Here is a 22,513-nt window from a genome sequence, read left to right as displayed (position 1 = left end):
TTTGATTTTTTTTTTAATGGGGGGAAGGAAGGCAATGAATAAACTTTTCTCTCACAGTCCAAAACCGCCAAGAAGAAAAAAGGGTGGGAGATGAGAATTCTGTAGTTATTCTGAGTTAACTATCCCTCCTTTCTTTAAGCTGTTAAACGGTGACTACAGTTTTTGGTGATTTCAAAATTACTATTAGATTCATTTTAAAGGGAACTCCCTAAGCTTATTTAGTGTTGATGTGGAGGAGTCAGGTTACTGACTGAGTTGGCATTTTATATACATTGGTTATCACTGAATCAGAATTTGTTAATACTAGAGACGAATAATTCAAGATACGGAAAAATATCCTTGAGGTTGAAAAAGCCATTTTCCACAAATTCCCTTCTCAAAGTAAGGCAAAATCTCAACTCCGTAATACAAGAATCCCATCTCACTCTTGATAAAGGTTTGTTCGCAAATGAGATAACAGCATAAATTTTCCCTTTATTCAGTCATGAATTCATTGATTTTTCCCTTAATTCTAAGAGAAGACAATTTACTTCATTTGCTCGAAAAATAATTTCAGATTATGGGTATTAAAACAATTCCAGGAGTTCCTGCTGTGGTGCAGCAGTTTAAGGATTTGGCTTGCCACAGTCCTGGTATAGGCTGCAGCTATAGCTTGGATTTGACTCCTGGCCCAGGAACTTCCATATGCCACATATGGAAAAAAATTTCGAAGTATGTATTTTATACAATTCAGCAAGCATGCAGTGAGGCTCCTCTTGAACTCACAGACAGAATATTACGCAAGGAAACAAAGATGTCAAAAAATGAAAATACCAAAGTTTTTGCCCTCGAGGAACTCATGTATTTAAGTGCTATATTATAATGCCTAAGTATTAATTAATGCTAATTCTTGTGTGTGTGTGTGTATGTGTGTGATTTTGTCTTTTTAGGGCCGCACCCTAGGCATATAGAGGTTCCCAGGCTAAGGGTCTAATCAGAGCTGTAGCTGCCGGATTAAGCCACAGCCACAGCAACACGGGATCCAGGCTGTGTCTGCGTCCTACACCACAGCTCAGGGCAACACCATATCCTTAACCCACTGAGCAAGGCCAGGGATCCAACTCACGACCTTATGGTTCCTAGTCGGATTCATTTCCGCTACGCCATGACGGGAACTTTGATTCATACAATTCTTTTACTCAAATAATTCTCTTGGAGTTCCTGTTGTGGCACAGCGGAAACAAATCCGACTAGGAACCATGAGGTTGCGGGTTCAATCCCTGGCCTCAATCAATGGGTTAAGGATCTGGCATTACCGTGAGCTGTGGTATAGGTCTCAGATACAGCTCAGATCCTAGGTTGCTGTGGCTGTGATGTAGGCCAGCAGCTGTAGCTCCACTTCGACTCCTAGCCTGGGAACTTCCATATACTGCAGGTGCAACCCAAAAAACAAACAAACAAAAAATAACTTTCTTTTTTAAAAGGGCTACGTTTTTTGAGTCTAGTCTAAAAATTAAGCCACATTAATGCCTACTTTAAACAGTTAATTTCCACAGTGTACCTTGATTTCCTTTCAGTATATATACATAGGAAACACAATCTTCAGCTCTTATTTCTGCAGTCCCCATGAACTTGTGAAAATGTGTTGCCTAATAACCAAAATACAGGTAAGAAGAAGGTAACTGTCAAGTAGAATGTCATTTTGTTTTTAATCAGAGCTGAAAAGAGAAAATTAGTTGTGAAAATATGCCCTTGTAAGTCATACAAAGAAGAAAAACAAGTACAAGATGATTTCACAGGGTAATTGTTTTGAAGCTTTAAAACAAGATGATTTGATAGAGATTGGCCTGGGGAACTACCCTTAGAATCAGTGGTCAAAGAAGTTCTGAGGGAGAGGTACATGAGTTGAGATTGAATGATGAGAAGGAGCCAGTTGTGCAAAAATCTGCACAGAGCATTCCAGCGTGAGAAAGAACCTGTGTCAAGATAGGATTGTTCAGAATGGCTGGATGGGAAGGAAGGAAGGGGAAGACAGGGAAGGGGAAAAAAGGTTAATGAGGGAGGGAAGGAAGGAAAAAAGGTGCTGACGTTGCCAATAATGTAGGACCTGGCTGGCTGCAGTCAGGAATTTGGATGATTTTCCCCTAATTTCAAGTAGAAGCCACTGGAGAGTCTAAGCAGGGGAATAAAAGCAATCATTTATACTGGATATGATCAAGAGCATATGCAGAAATAAAATAGAAGGCATTGCAGGTGGCTGAGCAAAAGATGGCAAGTGGGCCAGGATAAAATTGGGAAGGTAAAAGAGGCAGAACACAATTCAGGACCTATTTTGGAGGTAGAGCCAAGTGAAGTGGCTAGTGTGCTACTGTGGGCAATAGAAAAAAAGGGGGCAAGGCTGACTTCTGGCCTGAGATGCTGCATAATGGTAAGGCTGCATGAACAATGAAAGAAAAACTGGCTGGAGATGGGAGAATCAGGAGATCTGGGTAGATCAGATTAAGCGTGAAATGCCTACATCCTCTTGAAGATTAAGAATTGGGTGATAGGATACACGAGTTCAGGTGCACGTTAAGTAACATTGACAGGGCAAGTTGGCTAGACATCTTGCTTTAGACCTGAGAAACTTAACAGGCATCTACTGGCAGAAGGGTATAGGAAATGAAACAAAATGTCAAGTGGAAGGGGTAGGGCAACAAAGAACCTGTCATGTTACAAGAAGTGAAATGAAAACAAGAGTGGCTGGAGCATTTTCTGACCCAGGGATTGTTGGCATTTAATGAGCATGGGGAGCTTGGCCAGGAACAGAGCCTTGAACCTTTCAGAGATGGTCAGCATCTTGGATTCCAATAAATTCTCTGCCCTGGAAAGCCTACTGGAGATATATTTTATATTGTAGTAAAATGCACCTCACTGCATTTATTCTCAACAGAAAGTTAGGTAAAGGACTACCAAAGGATAACACTCTACTTTCAAAATCTAAAAAACGTGATGCTTTAATGGGTTGTATTAGTGCAGTTATCCAGAGAATCAGAATCAATAGGATGGATGGATGGATAGATGGAGAGATAGAGAGATAGATATATGGATAGGTGGATGGATAGGGGATTTATTATGAGGAATTGGCTTACACAATTATGAAGGCTGAATACTCCCATGGTCTGTTGTCTAGAAGCTGGAGGCTCAGAAAAGCTAGTGGTAGAATTCTAGGCCAAGTCCCAAGTTCTGAGAGCCAGTGGTGTAAATCCTGGTCCAAGTAAGAAGTTCTGAGATCCAGGAGTGTGGATGTCCAAGGGCAGGAGATGGATGTCCTAGCTCAAGTGGAAACAGCAAAATTGCCCTTTCTCTTTCTTTTAGTTCTGTTTAGCCTTTAATTCACTCCAGTGAAAGAGATTTTCTTTCATCAGACTATCAATTCAAGGGTCATTCTAGTCCCTGAAAAAAACCTCATGGACACACCCAGAAATAATGTCTTAGCAGCTACCTGGGTGTCCCTTAGCCCAGGCAAGGTGACACATAAAGTTAATCATCATGTAGTTTTTGAGAGGAAAGTAGCAGATACTTACGTGTTCTAGCTAAGTTTATGAAAAGATGAAGGCTTGCAGTTGGCTCAAGTCTACAAGGAAAATTCAGGTCCAGGATGGACAGAAAGTACTCTAGCTCTTGTGATCCAGAGAGCAAGATTTAACAATCTACTCCAGTCACCACTCCAAGAACAAAGTAGTTCCGTATAATTTTTCCTATCATCCTATCCTTCAGACTCCAAATCTCAAGGAAGAAAGCTCAATTGATTTGGCCATGAGTCCCCACCCTGGCTGGGCAGGAAACCTTACAGACAGCACTACACGGCCACACATAAAGCAGGGTAGATGTTTCTTCAGAGGGAATTCAGTGTTCTAGCACCTGAGTGGAGGGAGAACAGATGCTATATGGCTTCCAAATCATGTGTACTCTTAAGAGTCAGTGCCCACGACCCAATTTCCAGTGCTTTTCTCCACGAGGGATAATATTTTCTTAGGAACCTGACACGTGCTGTTGATGGAACACTGAACATTTCAGGGAGGAGAGTACTTACTTTAAATGCATTGGTCTTCTACCAAAGTTCAAATGTCAGAATCATTTTGATTCTCTGATAACCTTATTTTATGTTGAGGAAGTTCAGTAAAAAGATGAGATCTTCTGTGTTCTCAGAGGTCAACAAATTAAATTCCAGTGGCACATCCTACAGCTGACGTTTGAAATTTCTTTCCCACTAAGTCTATAAAGTATTAAGTCCATTTCTTATAAAATGATGACGTTGATCCCAATGGAATGGAAGGCCTAGAAGATGCCATGTCAGCCTTGAGACTATGACCAGCTGAATTAATCAGTGCAAAGTCCCTATAAGTTGTTAAACAGCAGATTTAAAGACTCTCTTTCAATGATGATAGGGCAGTACATCAAATCCAGAATGATCTTAGCTCACCATTATTAATTGCAATTTTATGAACTTCGAGTGAAGCAATCTGTAGAGACCGGGAACCAATCTTTCCTGTCTCAACAGGAAGAAGAAAATTGTAGCTAACTAGAAACTTTAAGAGATTTACTCCTTTCAACTGAGATTTTCAGGAGACGCATTCATTTTCCTCTATGTCACAACAGCTGTTGATGTGATTCACTTAATCAACATTAATATAAAGAGCAATCTTAGAGTGAGAGAAAAAAATCCCTTATGCTCTATGCCTCAGGAATAAGGGCATTCCATTTCTTGTAAATTCTCCAAAGAGATACTTTATTTTTATATGATTATGGCCCATTTCTTTCAGCTTAGGAACAGCATTTAGAGGGAATATACTCTCTAATAAAACGCACCTACACTAGGTGTTCACCAGACCATTAGTAAAAAAAGGAATGCGCATAGAGCAAATGAAGACATCACTCTACAGGCATAAATCACTTCAACCATTTTAGCCATTATTTAAGCCTGTCGAAAAGTAAATGTGCAGCAAAGACAAAAAGCAAGGGCAATGACAGTAGTTTTGCCAGTGTGTAACTTCAAGAAAAAAATAGAGAGGACAACCCATAGAGGCATGGTATTAAATAAGACATCAGGCAATTCCTCCTCTCAGGCGGAATTTCCACACCAGTATGGATTTGAAAAGAAATAGCTACCTTGCAGAAGGCAAGGAAAGTGTTTCATGATGCCTAATCACAAACAGACACAGGAGAGGGAAATCTGCATTTCAAATCTTTCCTATGCCAATTTTATTTTCTCTATTGTATTTAGAATATTCAGCCTTATAGGTAGCAACCAAATTTCTTCTAGAGTTAATGAAAGATATATGCGAATACTAAAACATCCTGAATGTAAATTTCATAAAAGTATGTAATGTTTTAATAAACTCCTCTGAAGTATAAAAAATTAATCACGAATTATACTCTGTCCATATTCAATGAAAAAGAAAGATTCCACTCCATACAAACGTCTTAAAATGAATTTCTTAGACTGATATCTGAAACCTTAGATTGATAAGACAAACCATTCATATCATAAAAGAGTCATTTATTTTACAAAATAACATATAATTAGGTAAACCAAAGCAACAGACGTTTTGATTGTTTGCAAGGCATGGACTTACACAAATTATACACCATGACTCCCGTGCCCAAGGAACTTATTGTTCAGTTAGGGAAACAAAATACCAACAACACATCCTGTTTGCCATAGTATTCAGACAAGAGTAAGCTTTTCAGCTGTGCTTGAAATGTGGTACAATGTGCACAACCAATTTGGATGGAATTTTTCAGTATCAAATCTCTCACACACCAAACCAGACAAGTATGCCCAATTCCTTAGGTAGATATCGATGTCTCTTAAAATTAAAACAGAGCTTATTGGTTTGCTTGGTTTTTAATGGATTTAGCAGAATTGGGCTAAAACTTCACTAAAGATTCACTTGAAAACAGGATTCACTAAAAAATAGTAACTTAGATTTCTTACAGATGTCTCAAGAAAAGATCTTTTGTGTAAATATTCTTTAGTTTATTACCCGGTCTTTTTTTCTCAAAATAAAGTGTGTGTGGGGGGAACTAACATCATTTTTAAATGAGGCAAACTGTAATGTGAAGAGACAGAGATACTTACTAAATAGTAAGGGAGTTCACTTTTCCAAGGGAAATTCTTGTGAGTAATTTATTTAGTGAAGAGGGAAAAATGCACTAAGAATTTTTTTTTTTTAATTAACAACACAACTTGGAGGCATAGTATATTCAGAGAACATGAATACATTGGGTGCCCAATATTCTATTAAACCTCTAAAGTCTATAGGCAACAGGCACTCATTATACATATGCGTGACTGGGTCAATTTGCTGTACAGTAGAAACTGACCGAACACTGTAAACCAACTACAATGGAAAAATAAAAATCATTTAAAAAATAAAAAAAATTTAAAAAGGAAAATAATACATTCAAAAAAAAAATTAAAAAGTCACTCTCAGGACCCTGGATTCTAGGGCAAATTACTAAGTGTAAGTTCTGGACTCAGCTTGTCACTTGCTCTCTCACAGCAGAATGTACTCTTTGCTTGGGTCTTACTTCAAGAAACCAGTCTCACCTTGGACTCTCCTAGCAACCAAGAGAAATAACATGTTCTCATCATTTTATAAGTTAACATTGCTAATTAGAAATCAAATTTAATTTTTATAAACACTGAACAAGGAAAATTTACATGGTTAAAAACATAAATATAAAACTATACCATACATAGTTATGTATAATACATAAGTAAATAGAACAAAACATTTTATTCCATTCTTCTGTCTGGCCTTCCAACAATACATGACTATCTTCTATTTGTAAGACAACATAGCAGTTTCTATGAGAGAATCAGATATAAATAACACTCTAGATGCTTATAGTCAGTGTATACGTGATACTACAGGGGAAGGAGGTAGTTAAGGAGACTTCACCATAAGTCAACAGATTCAATAAAGGAGAAATGTTAAATATTAGATTGTTAATTGCTCAAGGGCAAGGGTGTATCTGGCTTATTTACTTCTATATCTGGGCCTCCAGATTGCTCCTGGAATATAGCAGATGCTAAAAAATGATAAGAATAAATGAATGAATAAATAAATTCCAAATGATATTTGGAAGAAAGAACACATCTAGAATTCAGAAAAAAATTGGAAATGTAGTTAGGCTGTAAATCATGAGTTGAGTGTTAACAGGCAGTAGCATTACAACTGATAGAATACTATGGTCTATAGTGGAGACAGGAAAGTCCGGGGTGATCAGAGAAGAGGAGTTATGTTTGGCTGGGTAAAGGGTATGTGGGAGACGGTAGAAAGTAAATGTTGGCTCTATTATAAAGGGCTTTTAAGCGCATAGGCTGAAGAGCATACACAATGTTCTAGAATAAAGAAAAGCTATCAAATATATCTGGGGTTGTGGTTGGCAAAGAGAACAGAAACTAAAGATGATGGAAAACTGTGCTTTAGACAACATTTGTGATTTGAGAATCTTTATATAGATGGATTGGAAGGGTAGGAATAGAGATGAAGAGTGGAAATAGGGCAACTAGTTAGAAACTTGTTGCATTTACAGATGAGAATGACTTCTGAATTGGGCTACTGGTTGCAAGGAAGGACAATGGGAACAAAGGGACTGGCACCCAAGAGAGTACTGGCCCCAAGGCCTTGGCCATGGGCTAGATGTTAGGGGGTAAGAGAGAAAAGAGTTGTCAGATTCTAGAAAATCTCAGGGTTGAAACTGGAAGTGTGTGTGTGTGTGTGTGTGTGTGTGTGTGTGTGTGTGTGTGTGTGTGTGTTTGCTGTATGTCCTCATGCAAGTAATCTCTTTGTTTTAAAAAATTTTAAAATGGCAAAAAATTACTCCAAATCTCAACACCCAGACATAGCCACTGTACGCCTTACATGTTTTATGTGTGTATGAATGTGTGCATACATACACTACTTAAAAATTTAATGAAATCTGATCATTACATGTGTTTTTCTTACTGCTAAGTGAATGTCAATACCTCTCCAGGTTAATAAGCACAGATCAACAGCATCACTGCAATGGCTATACAATAGAATTCCACTACTTAAGTAATAAAATGTATGTAAACAAATCCTTATTTTTGGATATTCGCATTGTTTCCTTTTTTTTTTTTTTTTTTTTTTTTTTTTTTTTTTTTTTTTACTTTTTGCTTTTTGCTTTTAAATCTCAAAAGAATATAATATCTACTGGGATTTCCTTTTCAATGGATTATCAGAAGTACCTTGTGGAGTACTCTTTCCTTACCTTTGGCTGTCAGGGGACAATATACAATGTTATACATCAGTGCTTCACTGCCATGTGCAAGAAGAAAATAAAGGTCAGAAAAGTCTAAATAATGTGATCCAAAGTCGCTTTGGCAACAGACCACAGCACCAGATCTCAAGCCAAGCATGCTGATCCCCAATCCAATACCTTTCTACCATAGGCTCTGCTTTGAAATATGCTTGAAGGTGGATAACCTATATATAAGCCCTCCCTGCACTCATTATGACATTAAAACGAAAAGAAATAGGAAAAGTTCAGAGAAGTCATGTGGATAATACATCTTTTGTTTGTTTGTCTTGTTTGTTTTTTTAAAGCCACACTCACGGCATATGGAAGTTTCCAGACTAGGGGTTGAATTGGAGCTACAGCCTCCGGCCTACACCACGCCAAAGCAATGCTGGATCTGAGCCACATCTGCAACCTACACCACAGCTCATGGCAATGCCAGATCCTTAACCGGCTGAACGAGGGCTAGGGATGGAACCTGAAACCTCATGGTTCTTAGTCAGATTTCTGCTGTACCATGACTGGAACTCCAGATAATATGTCTTTAAACCTCTTGTTCATTTAGCAGAATTCTCTAAACACCTGTCTTCAGCATAGACATGGTAACTTCACCAGGAAAGAGGGCTTAGTTATAACATTGGGTAAAGATTCAGAAGCCGGCTTATCTACAGATGGTAGTGATAAAATAGTTCAAAATGAATTACAACAGTGTCATATTACTGCATTCATATTTAAGAGATAAAAGTTGAAGTTCAGCTCCCATAATATCCAGTCATTTAAGACACAAGACTATTAATCATTTTAATATGTTCCCGTTGATGTTGGCCAACTAAACAAAAACATGGCTGATGGAGGAGGAAAGTGGAAATCTTATTTTGTTTGCTGACCTTTGTGAAACAAGCACTAGAAAATAAAACTTATCACATCAAAGTGTGGGGGAAAAAATAACTCCAGTGGCAGAATCAACTATGATCAGATTAAGAAACAACAATATATTTTTGCATGGCTAATAAACAGATCGAAAACCTGCAAACCTAAGGACATTTGGATGCCAAATCTAGCTTTAATTTTCAAATATCTCTATCTGGTCATACCATCTCTCCAGTAAGAAAATTATATTATACACAGCTCTGCTTTCTCATATTCAGCAAGTGACACCCCACGGTCAACCTCAGATGTGACCTTGATTTTCTTTGTTATATTTAGAATTTTAAAAAATTTGTTCCCTTAAATCTTTAAATAGTAGGATTTAGCAGAGAATAAAAGACACCATTTGTAAAAGCTTGCAATCAGAAATAAACACAACATAATTCGGATAGCCATTATGGATACTTCATCCATTGTATTTTTCAACCATAAATTAAATTCAATTATACTTTGGTGATCAGAAGCCTGCTGGTTTGCAATAATAATATTTTTTAGTTAAAAGCTATTTTTTAGGTAGTCAAATCACACTTGACAAATCACCTGATTTCCTAACATCTATCCCACAAAAGGAAAAGAACAACAAAATGCTTAAAGAAGGATTTTAATGTTTCGTTTCATGCAATGGAGGAAACTAAGTAAAATATTTTTTTACCTTCCAAGAAGTCTAATGCAACTCAAAGAATTCTGATTACACAAATACACCCACTGCAATACAAGGTACACAGACTAAGCAATGAAAAGTACTCTTTATTTCTGTCTAACCAATTGAAACTACAGTGATTAAATGAAATTGGCATTAGTAATAAGAGAACTTCAAGAATAACAGGGTTAACAAAAGCATAGTATAATTACAGCCCTCTAGTGGCTCAAATATCTAAACTGTTAATTTTCACTAAGACATCCAGTCTCTGTGGTCTGCAGCAATTTTCTTGAAACCTCTGTCTGAACTCCATGTAACATATTTAGGTAAACAGGTAGGCTCTTTGGTTCTTTTCCATTATTTGTGGAAGGACTCATTTTGCAATAACTAATTACCAGATCCAGACAAAATAATCTGTATAATTATTAAAATTGTTCAATATTAAATTCAATAAGGAGACATCGTACTTAAATATAAATGTAGTTTGTTCTCTTTTTTAAAGCAAGCAGAGATCAGAGAGAAATAAGTTTTCATCATCTCAGAAGAACATTTTGATAAGGAATAACATAGACCTGAATTAGTCAATCAACAAACATAGGGAAAACCATGATACACTGAGGAGCAGAGGTGTTGGCTCAAAGCCTGGCAATAGGCTAAACCAGAGAGGCAGATCACAGAGTAATTATTAGCTATGCAAAAATTACTCTAAGGCATTGGTAAAATATTAAATGACCCTTAACACAAAGATATCATTTTTATATTTCCCTTTTCAAAAGAACACTCTAGCAGCAGTGTGAACAGGAGAGGAGAAAAAGTGGATTGTTGGAAGGCAGGTAGGAGAGCATGCAGTAGGCAAAGTCAACATTTTTAGAATGACAATATGAAGGAGAAGAGAAATTTTGTGAATTTGTTGAAAATTAGAATTGTCAGGACCTTCTGGTAACTTGGTTCTGGGGATGAAGGAGTCAGATGTCAAGGCCAGTAACCCATTTGCTGGATAAACTACCAAGTTCTTTGTTCAGTTGGAAACACAAGAACTATAATATATTCTTCACTTGGTGTGAGTTACATAACTACATAGTTTCTTTTAAATTACTTTATTTGGAGAAGTATGTCAACCAATGTCAAGGTGTTCAAACGATTGTGTTCTAGAAATTCGAGTTGAGTATTTCTTGGACTTCAGTGAAAGTCCATCATATTTTTTTTTTTTTTTTGTCTTTTTGCTATTTCTTGGGCCGCTCCCGCGGCATATGGAGGTTCCCAGGCTAGGGGTCCAATCGGAGCTGTAGCCACCAGCCTATGCCAGAGCCACAGCAACGCAGGATCCGAGCCGCGTCTGCAACCTACACCACAGCTCACGGCAACGCCGGATCGTTAACCCACTGAGCAAGGGCAGGGATAGAACCCGCAACCTCATGGTTCCTAGTCGGATTCGTTAACCACTGCACCACGACGGGAACTCCAAAGTCCATCATATTTTCTTGTCAGCTCTGGGTGCGAAGCTAAGAGGGCAAAAGTAGCATGTTTAGAGTTCTTTCAGTCTCTTGGTCAAGGAGACAAGAGGCTGAAGATGTGGAAAGGGAGGAGCAGCATAGGGTTTGAATGAAGCTTCATGGACTCCTAGGTGTTAAGGGACAATTTGAGGGTTTATGGGAAAAGGAAAGCTAAAGTTAGTAATAGTTACGAACAACTCATTCTTTGTATCTTCACCTATTTCAAAGTGAAGAAAATGTCTTCATAAATGAGGCTTTCACCCTGTTCCCACAGGTAAAAATGCTGCTGCTTAGAATGAATATCTAAGATATAAAACAGGTCTAGAATTCTGTGGATGTCTCCAACAAGTTGATTCACATATTTGACACAACCTTAAATGGGGTACATAGATGCTATGAGGTTTGCAAATCCAGGCTGTTTCTACTTTCACACACAGGTTAGCTTTGTTGTTTCCGTGAAGATGAAAGAAGATACCAAGTAGATATGGGAAGCAAAGAAAATAAATAGGGGACATATACTTTTATCAAGCCATACTTAGTTTCATTAAGTAAGACCTTATATCTACAACAAAAATGCAGCATCTATGCCTCCGACATTCAATGTGAATCAAAAGGTAACGTGGAATAAAGATATAGCACTTTGAAACATTTCCATTGCAGTATTTACACCATTGGGAATGATGTCAAGAACCAATATTTGGAAGCTCACAGACCTGTATTTAAAATCTGGTTCTACTCTTTGTTAAAGCGTTGATCTTAGTCAAACCATTTAACATCACTGTTTCAGTTTCCAAAGGTATAAATCAACCATAATAAAGACGGTTGCAGCAGACACAGTGGATTTTCTACCCAACTTCCATTTTCCCCTTCTTAAGAAATCTCAATTTGTTTATATTTAACCTATTTCAGTGCAACCTTGCTTTTCCAGGGAGGCTGACTCTATCAGCTGTCCCAGGAGTGGGATGAGTTCTGATTGGTTTAACCCCAACATGGGGGTCCCATTGCCCTTGTCAGTGATCCTGATTGTTTTAGCCAACAGTTTGTAAAGTAATTCAGGACAATGAGATGTGAATCTGCTGGAGACTTCTGGTACAGCTTTTTGTTTTGTTTTATTCTGCTTGAAAGAAGTTTAGTTGGTTGCTCTTTTTGTTTATTCATTCATTCATTTATTTATTTAGGTTTTTGGATTTGGGGATCTAAGAAAAGTTTACAAGAAAAGTCCTTTCTACTTTTGAATATTGTCAAGTCTCTGTGTGGGATCTGAAAGTGAGAAATAACCTTATTATCATAAAGGGAATTTAGACTAATAATAAAGCCAGACATCTGATCTATATTAACTCAGGAAAAAAACGGAAACAAAAATCTGTGTTCTTATGACAGTTGTTGCCCCATTTATTTGATCAACACTGGAGCCACCCTACCTTTGAAATTGACATGTGAGAAATAAATGTACTTTTTTTTTAAAGCAAATTTGAGTTGGAATTTTCTGATATTTGCAGCTAGTATACTTTGCAAAAAATAATAATAAGTGAAAAGTACTGAGCACTCAATAATAACTACTGTTATTATTATTTTAACTTTTTTTCTCATCATCAATTTTAAGGTCTCTTTCTCCCTTTTCCTGCTCATTTTGAAACTATCAGGGAATGTGTGGTTTCTTATTCCTTTCTATCTTCCCCCATACACATGCTACAGTATTTGTCAACAGTAAATGGTTATAAATGTTGTCAACATGAAGTAGAATAGAATCTAAGCATTTTCACACATTGTACTGTAAGGTCTATTAATGAACTAGAATGGACAGATTACAATAGCAAAAGAGAAAATGTCTTATAAAGAACAGTATGAAAAAATCAATCTACTTTTTATTCTAAAGAATGACATATTTTTCATCCTAAAGAGAAATATAAATGTCCATGAAACAAATTTTAAATGCTAGAGAAATACTATTTTGAACAAGTGACATTTCTGAATTATTGAGAAAAAGAAACTCAAATGAGAAAACTTAAAACATGACAATGTCTTTGTAAAACCAAGCTGTATTCTTAATAAAAATTGATCAATATTAAAAATTCATTCAACTGTTGCCCAAAGTACCATCCTTGATCTTATATTCATATTCCTGAGTGATAGCTTGTACTTTTTATGTTTTCATGCTCCCTCTTGCATCAGATAACTCTACTCTTTTTTTTCCTGGCTCCAAGAGTCTTTTCAGGCCTCCATGTATAACACAAAAATAAATAAAGTGATAAAATAGAAAATGGCACAGTGAATTTTACCAGTTAGCAAATATAGAGCAGGCTCCTGATAAGTCCATTTTCCCCCCTCTCTTTTCAGTAAGATTCAAGTATTTATTCATTTTTTTTCTTCCTTAAGAGTGTCTGGATGAATGTTGATGTCATTAAAAAAACCCTGTTACTTCTAGTGAAGTTTAGTATTGTGCTAAAAAGAGAAAATGGGAAGGAAAGGATCTGACTGACCAAAAATATCTTATCTGGGGACAAATACCAAGCTACCACCATTATATATCACTGTAACTTGATCCAACTAAAGCTGAAGTGTTTTGCTTTCACTAACCTCTAACTGAACTTTAAAATTCCTTTTAGTCATAAAAAACATCAACATCACAATAATGATACTGGCACCAACTGTGATTTTGTGAACAACAGAAATTATGGATATTTTCATATTACATTATAATTGTTATGGACATCTCAAAAAGTTGCTTATTTTCACCCCATTATTAGTTATTCAATTTCTGGGTCATATTTAATTTATTTGATAAAGATGTATTATACTACTATATCAAAATTTTAAAAATATTTTGATAATCATATATAATTGGTTTCCTTATAATCCTAATGATTTATTTTATGCATTTAAAATATGATTCTGAAAACAGGATTTTTAGCCTTCACCAGGCTTCCGTGGCTCAAAAAAAAAAAAAAAATGTTAAGGACCCCTGAATTAAAGAAATGAAAATGAGCAGAACACTTCTGGAAATCTAAAAAGGAAAGGGAAACAGGGTTGCTTAAGATCCTGCACCTCCCATCATAAAATACGATACTTATTTCCACTCAAATGACAAAAATCAAAGTCAATTGCACTTCCAACAGCCTTTACTTCTTTCAAAAAGATAAATCCCTAAACTTTCAGAAATCAATTGTGCATATGTTTCTCCTGTTAGATAATTTTGAATCAAAAATACTCTCAGCTTATTTGGGGAAAGTTGATTTTATTGGATTTATATCCACCAGGGTAATTCTGCTTTCAAAAGAAAATTTTGAACAAAAACCTCTCTTTTTTTAATTATAATTGCAACATGTAACCATGAAAAGGAAATCAACTCTTTTTTTAATACAAAAATTATAGATAGCAAGATTATATCTTTATCTTAATATAGATGTAATATACACATCATCAAATATGTATTTTTAAACATGTGCACATCTTTAAAGAGAACATTTCATAGTCTATCATATTGGAAATGAATTTTGGGTTTTGCCAAATTTTTAGGTGGTTTAAAAGCACTACTGCTCTAAGAGAAGAAAATTCATCCCAATACAAGATATTCCCATATAAAACACATTAAGTTACATATTACAATGAAAGACTCTTATGTAAATAAGAAATCATGAGTTTATGGACATCGTTTTCTCAATGTCTCTCAAATTAAAGGAGCCAGACAAATACAGCTTGAATTCCAACTCTGCAAGAGCTTCCAGATTCACCTTTATTATTGCTAATAGTGATTAACACTGAAGTAAGAGTAATTGTATTTACCAGGTGTCAGGCATGCTGGCTGGTTGACGCTGTAACTAAAAAAGGAAACAAGGCAGGCATAGAAACTATACTCAGAAACTCTAGTCTAGTAAAGCAGATATTAATCTAAATAATCAGTTAAATACAACTGTAAATATTATGAAGGAAAATCACTGAGTGTATTACTTCACTTAATATTTACAACTTTAGAAGATAGGTATTATTATCTTCATTTCATGAAAAGAAGCTTAAATTCAGAGATGTGAAGTAACTTGTCCTAGGTGAAAAGGGGCCACAGAGATATTAGTATATCAGGAGAGGTTGAAATACACAAATTTAATTACAGAGTAATAGCTTTTATTACAGTAATGTTTAGCTTCTTGAGGGAAGAGACTGATTACTCAGCTTTGAAACTACTATGTCTTATAGATAGTAGGTAAAACTTAACAAATGACAATAAAAATAAAACACAGACAAAATTTATTAAGAGATGAATGATGAGAGAAAAGAAAGTATACACTCTTACATCCTGCCAGGAACCCAAAGATAAGATCTGTAGACTGTATATCCTAGGAGAAGGTTAGGTTCATCTTTGATTTAAAAAAAAAAAAAGTTCTATTCTGGTGAGTGATATTTGTGATGAAGGAAGCTATGTATGTATGGGACAGGGGGTATATGGGAAGTCTTGGCTCCTTCCTTTAAATTTTATTGCAAATTTGCAAATAAATTCTTCCATTCTGTAGGCTCTCTTTTTATTTTGTTTAGGGTTTCCTTCGTTGTGCCAAAACTTTTAAGTTTAATTAGGTCGCATTTTATTTTTGTTTTTATTGGCATTATTCTCGGAGAGGGATCTGAGAAGATATCTGCAGTTTCATGTCAGAAAGGGTTCAGCCTATGTGTTCCTCTAAGAATTTTATAGTATCCGGTTCTCCATTTTGAGTTTATAGTTGCGTATGGTGTTAGAGACTGTCTTTTCTCCATTGTATATTCTTGCCTCCTTTGTCACTGTACGTTCTTGGGTTTATTTCTGGGCTTTCTATGCTGTTTGAGTGGTTTATATTTCTGTTTTTGTGCCAGTTACATACTTTCTTTAAATTTTTATTGTTATTTCCCCAATACAATTTCTACTGTACAGCATGGTGACCCAGTTACACATATATGTATACATTCTTTTTTCTACCATTATTGTGCTCCATCAGAAGTGACTAGACATAGTTCCCAGTGCTACACAGCAGGATCTCATTGCTGATCCATCCCAAAGGCAATAGTTTGCATCTATTAACCCCAAGCTCCCATTCCATCCGACTCTCCCCCTCTCCCCCTTGGCAACCACAAGTCTATTCTCCAAGTCCATGATTTTCTTTAATGTGCAAAGGTTCATTTGTGCCATATATTATATTCCAGATATAAGTGACATCATATGGTATTTGTCTTTATCTTTCAGACTTACTTCACTCAGTATGAGAGTCTCTAGTTCAATCCATGTTGCTGCAATTGGTATTATTTTGTTCTTTTTTATGACTGAGTAGTATTCCACTGTCTATATATACACCCCATCTTCCTGATTCCAATCATCTGTCCATGGACATTTGGGTTGTTTCCATGTTTTGGCTATTGTGTACAGGACTGCAATGAACATGTGGGTGCATGTGTCTTTTTTAAGGAAAGTTTTGTCTAGATATATGCCCAAAAATGGGGTCGCTGAATGGGGTTCTATGTATAGTTTTCTAAGGTACCTCCATACTGTTCTCCATAGTGGCTGTACAAGCTTACATTCCCATCAACAGTGCAGGAGGGTTCCCTTTTCTCTACACCCCCTACAGCATTTGTTACTTGTGAACTGATTAATGATGGCCGTTCTGACTGGTGTAAGGTGGTATCTCATGATAGTTTTGATTTGCATTTTTCTAATAATCAGGGATATTGAGCATTTTTTCATATGCTTGTTGGCCATCTGTATATCTTCCTTGGAGAAATGTCTATTCAGGTCTTTTGCCCATTTCTCCATTGGGTTGTTGGCTTATTTGATGTTGAGTTGTATAAGTTGATTGTATATTTTAGAGATGAAGCCCTTATCATTTGCATCATTTGAAACTATTTTCTCCCATTCTGTAAGTTGTCTTTTTGGTTTCCTTTGCTGTGCAAAAGCTTGTCAGTTTGATTAGGTCCCATTGGTTTATTTTTGCTTTTATTTTTGTTGCTTTGGGACACTGACCTGAGAAAACATTGGTAAGGTTGATGTCAGAGAATGTTTTGCCTATGTTCTCTTCTAGGAGTTTGATGGTGTCTTGTCTATATTTAAATCTTTCAGCCATTTTGAGTTTATTTTTGTGCATGGTGTGAGGGTGTGTTCTAGTTTTATTGATTTGCATGCAGCTGTCCAGGTTTCCCAGCAATGCTTGCTGAAAAGACTGTCTTTTTCCCATTTTATGTTCTTGCCTCCTTTGCCAAAGATTAATTGACCATAGGTGTCTAGGTTTATTTCTGAGTTCTCTATTGGTCTGTCTGTTTTGGTACCAGTGCCACACTGTCTTGATGACTGTGGCTTTGTAATATTGCCTGAAGTCTGGGAGAGTGATGCCTCCTGCTTGGTTTTTGTTCTTCAGAATTGCTTTGGCAATTCTGGGTATTTTGTCGTTCCATATAAATTTTTGGATTGTTTGTTCTAGTTCTGTGAAAAATGTTGTGGGTAATTTGATAAGGATTGCATTGACTCTGTAGATTGCTTTGGGTAGTATAGCCATTTTTACAATACTATTTTTTCCAACCCAGGAGCATGGAATATCTTTCCATTTCTTTACATCTTCTTTAATTTCCTTGATTATTATTTTATAATTCTCAGCATATAAGACTTTTATCTCCTTGGTCAGGTGTATTGCCAGGTATTTGATTTTCTGGACTGCAATTTTAAAAGGTATTGTATTTTTATATTCCTTTTCTAATATTTCATTGTTAGTATACAGAAATGTGACTGATTTCTGAATGTTAATCTTATATCCTGCTACTTTGCTGAATTTATCGATCAGTCCAAGTAGTTTTTGGGTTGAGTCCTTAGAGTTTTCTATGTATGGTATCATGTCATCTGCATACAGTGACGGTTATACCTCTTCTCTTCCTATTTGGATGCCTTTTATTTCTTCTGATTCCTGTGGCTAGAACTTTCAGTGCTATGTTGAATAACAGAGTGGGCATTCTTGTCTTGTTCCAGATTTTAGTGGGAAGGCTTTCAGCTTTTCTCCATTGAGTATTATATCTGCTGTGTGTTTGTCATAAATGGCTTTGATTATGTTAAAGTATGTTCCCTCTATACCCATTGTGGTAAGTTTTGATCATGAATGGATGTTGGACTTTGTCAAATGCTTTCTCTGCATCTATTGAGATTATCATGTGGTTTTTGACTTTTCTTTTGTTAATGTGGTGTATGACTTTGATTGATTTGCGTATGTTGAACCATCCTTGTGAACTTGGGATGAATCTCACCTGGTCGTGGTGACCTTTTTGATACATTGTTGGATTCGGTGGGCTGAAATTTTGTTGAGAATTTTTGCGTCTATATTCATCAAAGATATTGGCCTATAGTTTTCTTTTTTGGTGGTATCTTTGTCTGGTTTTTGAATTAGGGTGATGGTAGCATCATAGAATATCTTTGGGAGTGTTCCTTCTTCTTCAACCTTTTGATAAAGTTTAAGGAGGATGATGATTGTAGCTTTGTAGTATAGTGTGAAGTCAGGGAGCCTGATTCCTCCAGCTCCATTTTTCTTTCTCAGGATTGCTTTTGCTATTCGGGGTCTTTTGTGTTTCCACACAAATTTAAAAAAATTTTTATCTAGTTTTGTGAATAATGCCATTGGTAATTTGATGGGGAATGCAACAAATCTGTAAACTGCCTTGGGTAATATAGTCATTTTCACAATACTGATTCTTCCAAGTTAAGAGCATGGTATATCTTTCCATCTGTTTGTATCATCTTTGATTTCTTTCATCAGAATCTTAAAGTTTTCAGAGTATAGGTCTTTTGTCTCTTTAGGTAGGTTTGTTCCTAAGTATTTTATTCCTTTTGATGCAGTGGTAAATGGGATTGTTTCCCTAATTTCTCTTTCTGATCTTTCATTGTTAGCATAGAGAAATGCCACTGCAAATCTAAAACTATTCTAAAAAGTGCCTTTAAAAGTTTTCAACAATGAAAAATGAATAAATGCATAGACAAGGGAAATAATATATATATTTAATATCTGATAAGCATCTACAATATGGCTAACAAAGACAATGACCTTGAACTCTTTGGTTCTAATCGGCTGCCAGTGACTCCTAGAATGGCTGTGCTAAAGAGGATTCTGAATGGGAAAAGGTAGCAGTGCTGCACTGAGTACCACAGGGAGAACCACAGGATCTTTGCCAAACATTTGCCATTCTTGGCTACTGATGTTCTGACACTATGCTAAGCACATTGTCCCTTATCGGGAGAATCTCAGAGTGTAATGGGAGTTAATATCAAAATAACAGGAAAAGGACATGATACTGTGATTAGTTCAAGAATAGAGCCATGCTCAAGATTCTGGTTCAGTCCAGAGAAGGGAGTTCTGCTTGGAGTAACTGGTCACTCGATTTTGTAGTTATAATAATAACAGTATACTATATTTCACACTTGCAAGCGTCCAGCACTGTACTAAGTACTTACCTGTTTAACTTGCTGAATGCTCTCAAAATTCATACAAGATGAGAAATGGTTGAGTTTCTCAACTGTAAAGACATTCTAAACACTGAACTCTAGAGAATGTAATTACCTTTCCCATGATCAATACATAGTAGGTGGGGAAGTGAAATACAAACCTGAGATGGTCCAGAGTCTAACATGTTATCCATTAAAATATGTGCAAAATACTTTTTTGCACAAAGTGTGTTTCCTCCAGAGATAAATGAAATTACATTAAGAATATTGTCTTCCTTAGTAAGGAACAAGTAATTTGGAACCAAGGTGATTTAAGTTCAACCCACATACCATCATTGACGATACTTCAAAAACATGGATCAGCTGTACCAATCCATTTACTCTTATGTTCGCTGTTCTTCACAGAATTCTTTTCTGTTGTTTATGTTTTTGCTTTTGATTTTGTATAGGTTAACAGAGTTTTGCAGGAAATATACAATGAGCGAAGTACAAATTTTGGTAATTTACCATTCAGAGTTGTATTAACTTCACTCTAAAATTGTAGGAGAGAGTTACATAAATAAGTCATAGGGATTAACAAGTACAAATATCTTGGCCTTGTCACTTTTCATGCTGGTTACCATTCATTAAGTCTGTCTAATGAGATAAAAATGATAAATGAAACACAACAAGACCCTTGCTTTCATGGAACTTTAGAACGAGGTAACAGTTTTCAGTCAAACTCAGGAAAACCAGTTTAATTGAGTTTTAAACCAAAGTTTTATTTAGAATTTTAAAAACCCATTAGTCAGCATCTTTGCCACCCAAAGACATATAAAGCCCTTTTGTATGAATGTGGGATGATGGGAAAATATTAGATCGGGGCCAGAAGTAGTGTTAGTAATCATGTAAGGTTATTAACAGCACCTACATTAACTACTTGATTTTTGACATTTTACACATTCTTTTAAAAATCTATTATTTACTCACCACCCAGACTGAACAGATGTTAACATTTGGCCATATTTGCCTCAGATTCTTTTCCATTTTTCTTTTAAGAAATAAGTACCACATACATGTTTTTTCTCTCTTAATGTCATACACCATTAGGATTCTCACTTGAATTCCCCTTGAGATTCAAACATCCAAACCCCTACTTTCATTGTGATCAGAGCTACAAAGAGTCAACCCAAATATCAATCCCTTTAATTTGTGCAAGTACCGTGGAGGTGGCCACAATCATGCCCACCATATAGACAAGGTAACCAGCACTAGGAGAGGCTGAGACTTGCTTGCAAATAAAGGACTCATGAGGGATTTGAATGGAACTCTGCTTGTTATCAAAGTCCCTGTTCTTTGCACATATCTACAGTCCCCAGAAATAATAATGATATCCATCAATCTGAACAGTAACTTCTAGTCCCAGCTTCTGCCAAATCCAGGCCTAGTTATTCTACAACTATTGAGCATTTACTATGCGCCAAGGACAGTGCATGGAAAATGCAGGCCAAGCAAAAAGCAATCAATCAGAGCATGGCTGATTTTACCAGGCTTCTGCAAATCTATTCCAAGGTCTTCCTTCTTAAGAAAGCTGGGATTCATGAGCATCTCCTGCCACAGGACCACTCATGTTTCCAACCAACTAGTGCCAAAATACCAACTTTGCCCAAGATAAATAGATTCAATTGCTTGATTATTAATTGCCCCAAAAGCCATTGGTGGAGAGAATTGTATTGAAGTTCACAAGCCACATGCCTCAAAAGTTTTGATGATCAAGATATATTCAACTGCTTCTTCCTTCTTTTGCTCCATTCTGTCTTATTATCAGAATGAGTTTTGGCAACAGGCCTGTCTTGAACACCCAACTGTTCTAAGATTCATCTTCCACTCCCCTCTTTCCCTATTTTGTATTGGTGAGAAAATGTTGGCAGATTCATTTATCCCAAGATAATTAGTGAACACCTCCATTTTGCAAATACTATTCTAGGCACTGTGGAAGGAAAAAATAAAACAGGCATGATGTTTGTATTTTGGTGAGAATGACAAGCAATAAGCAAACAAGTATACAATATGTCTGGTGATAAAACGGCTAAGGAATGGAAGGTTAAGGAAGGCCTCTCTGATAAGGTAACACCCCAGCAGGGTCCACAACGAAATGAGGGCAAGAGGCACATTTGTATCTGGAGAGAAAGAATTTCCATCATGGTTAAGAGCAAGTGCAAAGACTTGAGTCAAGAGAATTCTTGGCATGTTAAAGGCCAAAACAGCAGGATGAACCAGGCTGAGTGCTAAGAGCTAAGGCCAGAAGGGATCAGGGGTCAGATCAGAGAAGCCTTTAAATTTTAGTTCAAAAGGAATAAGTAATCATTAGCATCTGTAAGTAACATGCTCTTACAAAATTTCAGTTGTCAGGATAGGACATGTAGGCATTTTGGAGTTCAGTGGGAGAACACAAGAGATTCCACATATCTTCTTCAATGGTGTATCTATCCAAGAGGGCTTCCATCCCTAGCTGGGACCTGCCCAGTGTGGTACACAGGATATTAAAGTAGATCAAGTGTCCATACACAGTGAAATTTCCCAAAGTGCTTTTTAAAATTGAAGATTCCACAAGCCCAGCTCAGATATGATGAACCAGAATCCCTGCAGCCCAGGCTAAAGAATCTGCATTTCAAAAAAAGGTATCCTAGTGACTCCCATGCATAAGAATTTTGGAAATCTGCTAGAGTCAGGGAAAGCTTTGTAGAGAAG

General features: G+C 36.4%; 1 protein-coding gene across 1 annotated transcript in view; it reads left to right on the top strand.

Moving 5' to 3' along the window:
* The window catches only part of MDFIC2 (MyoD family inhibitor domain containing 2), a 111,126-nt gene that overhangs the window by 6,343 nt on the left and 82,270 nt on the right, over positions 1-22,513 (top strand). The window lies entirely within an intron of this gene.

This window comes from Sus scrofa, chromosome 13 (genome assembly GCF_000003025.6).
Source record: "Sus scrofa isolate TJ Tabasco breed Duroc chromosome 13, Sscrofa11.1, whole genome shotgun sequence".
Taxonomy (NCBI): Eukaryota; Metazoa; Chordata; class Mammalia; order Artiodactyla; family Suidae; genus Sus; species Sus scrofa.
The sequence above is the reverse complement of the archived record's forward strand: the minus strand, read 5'-3'. Positions and strand labels throughout refer to the sequence as shown.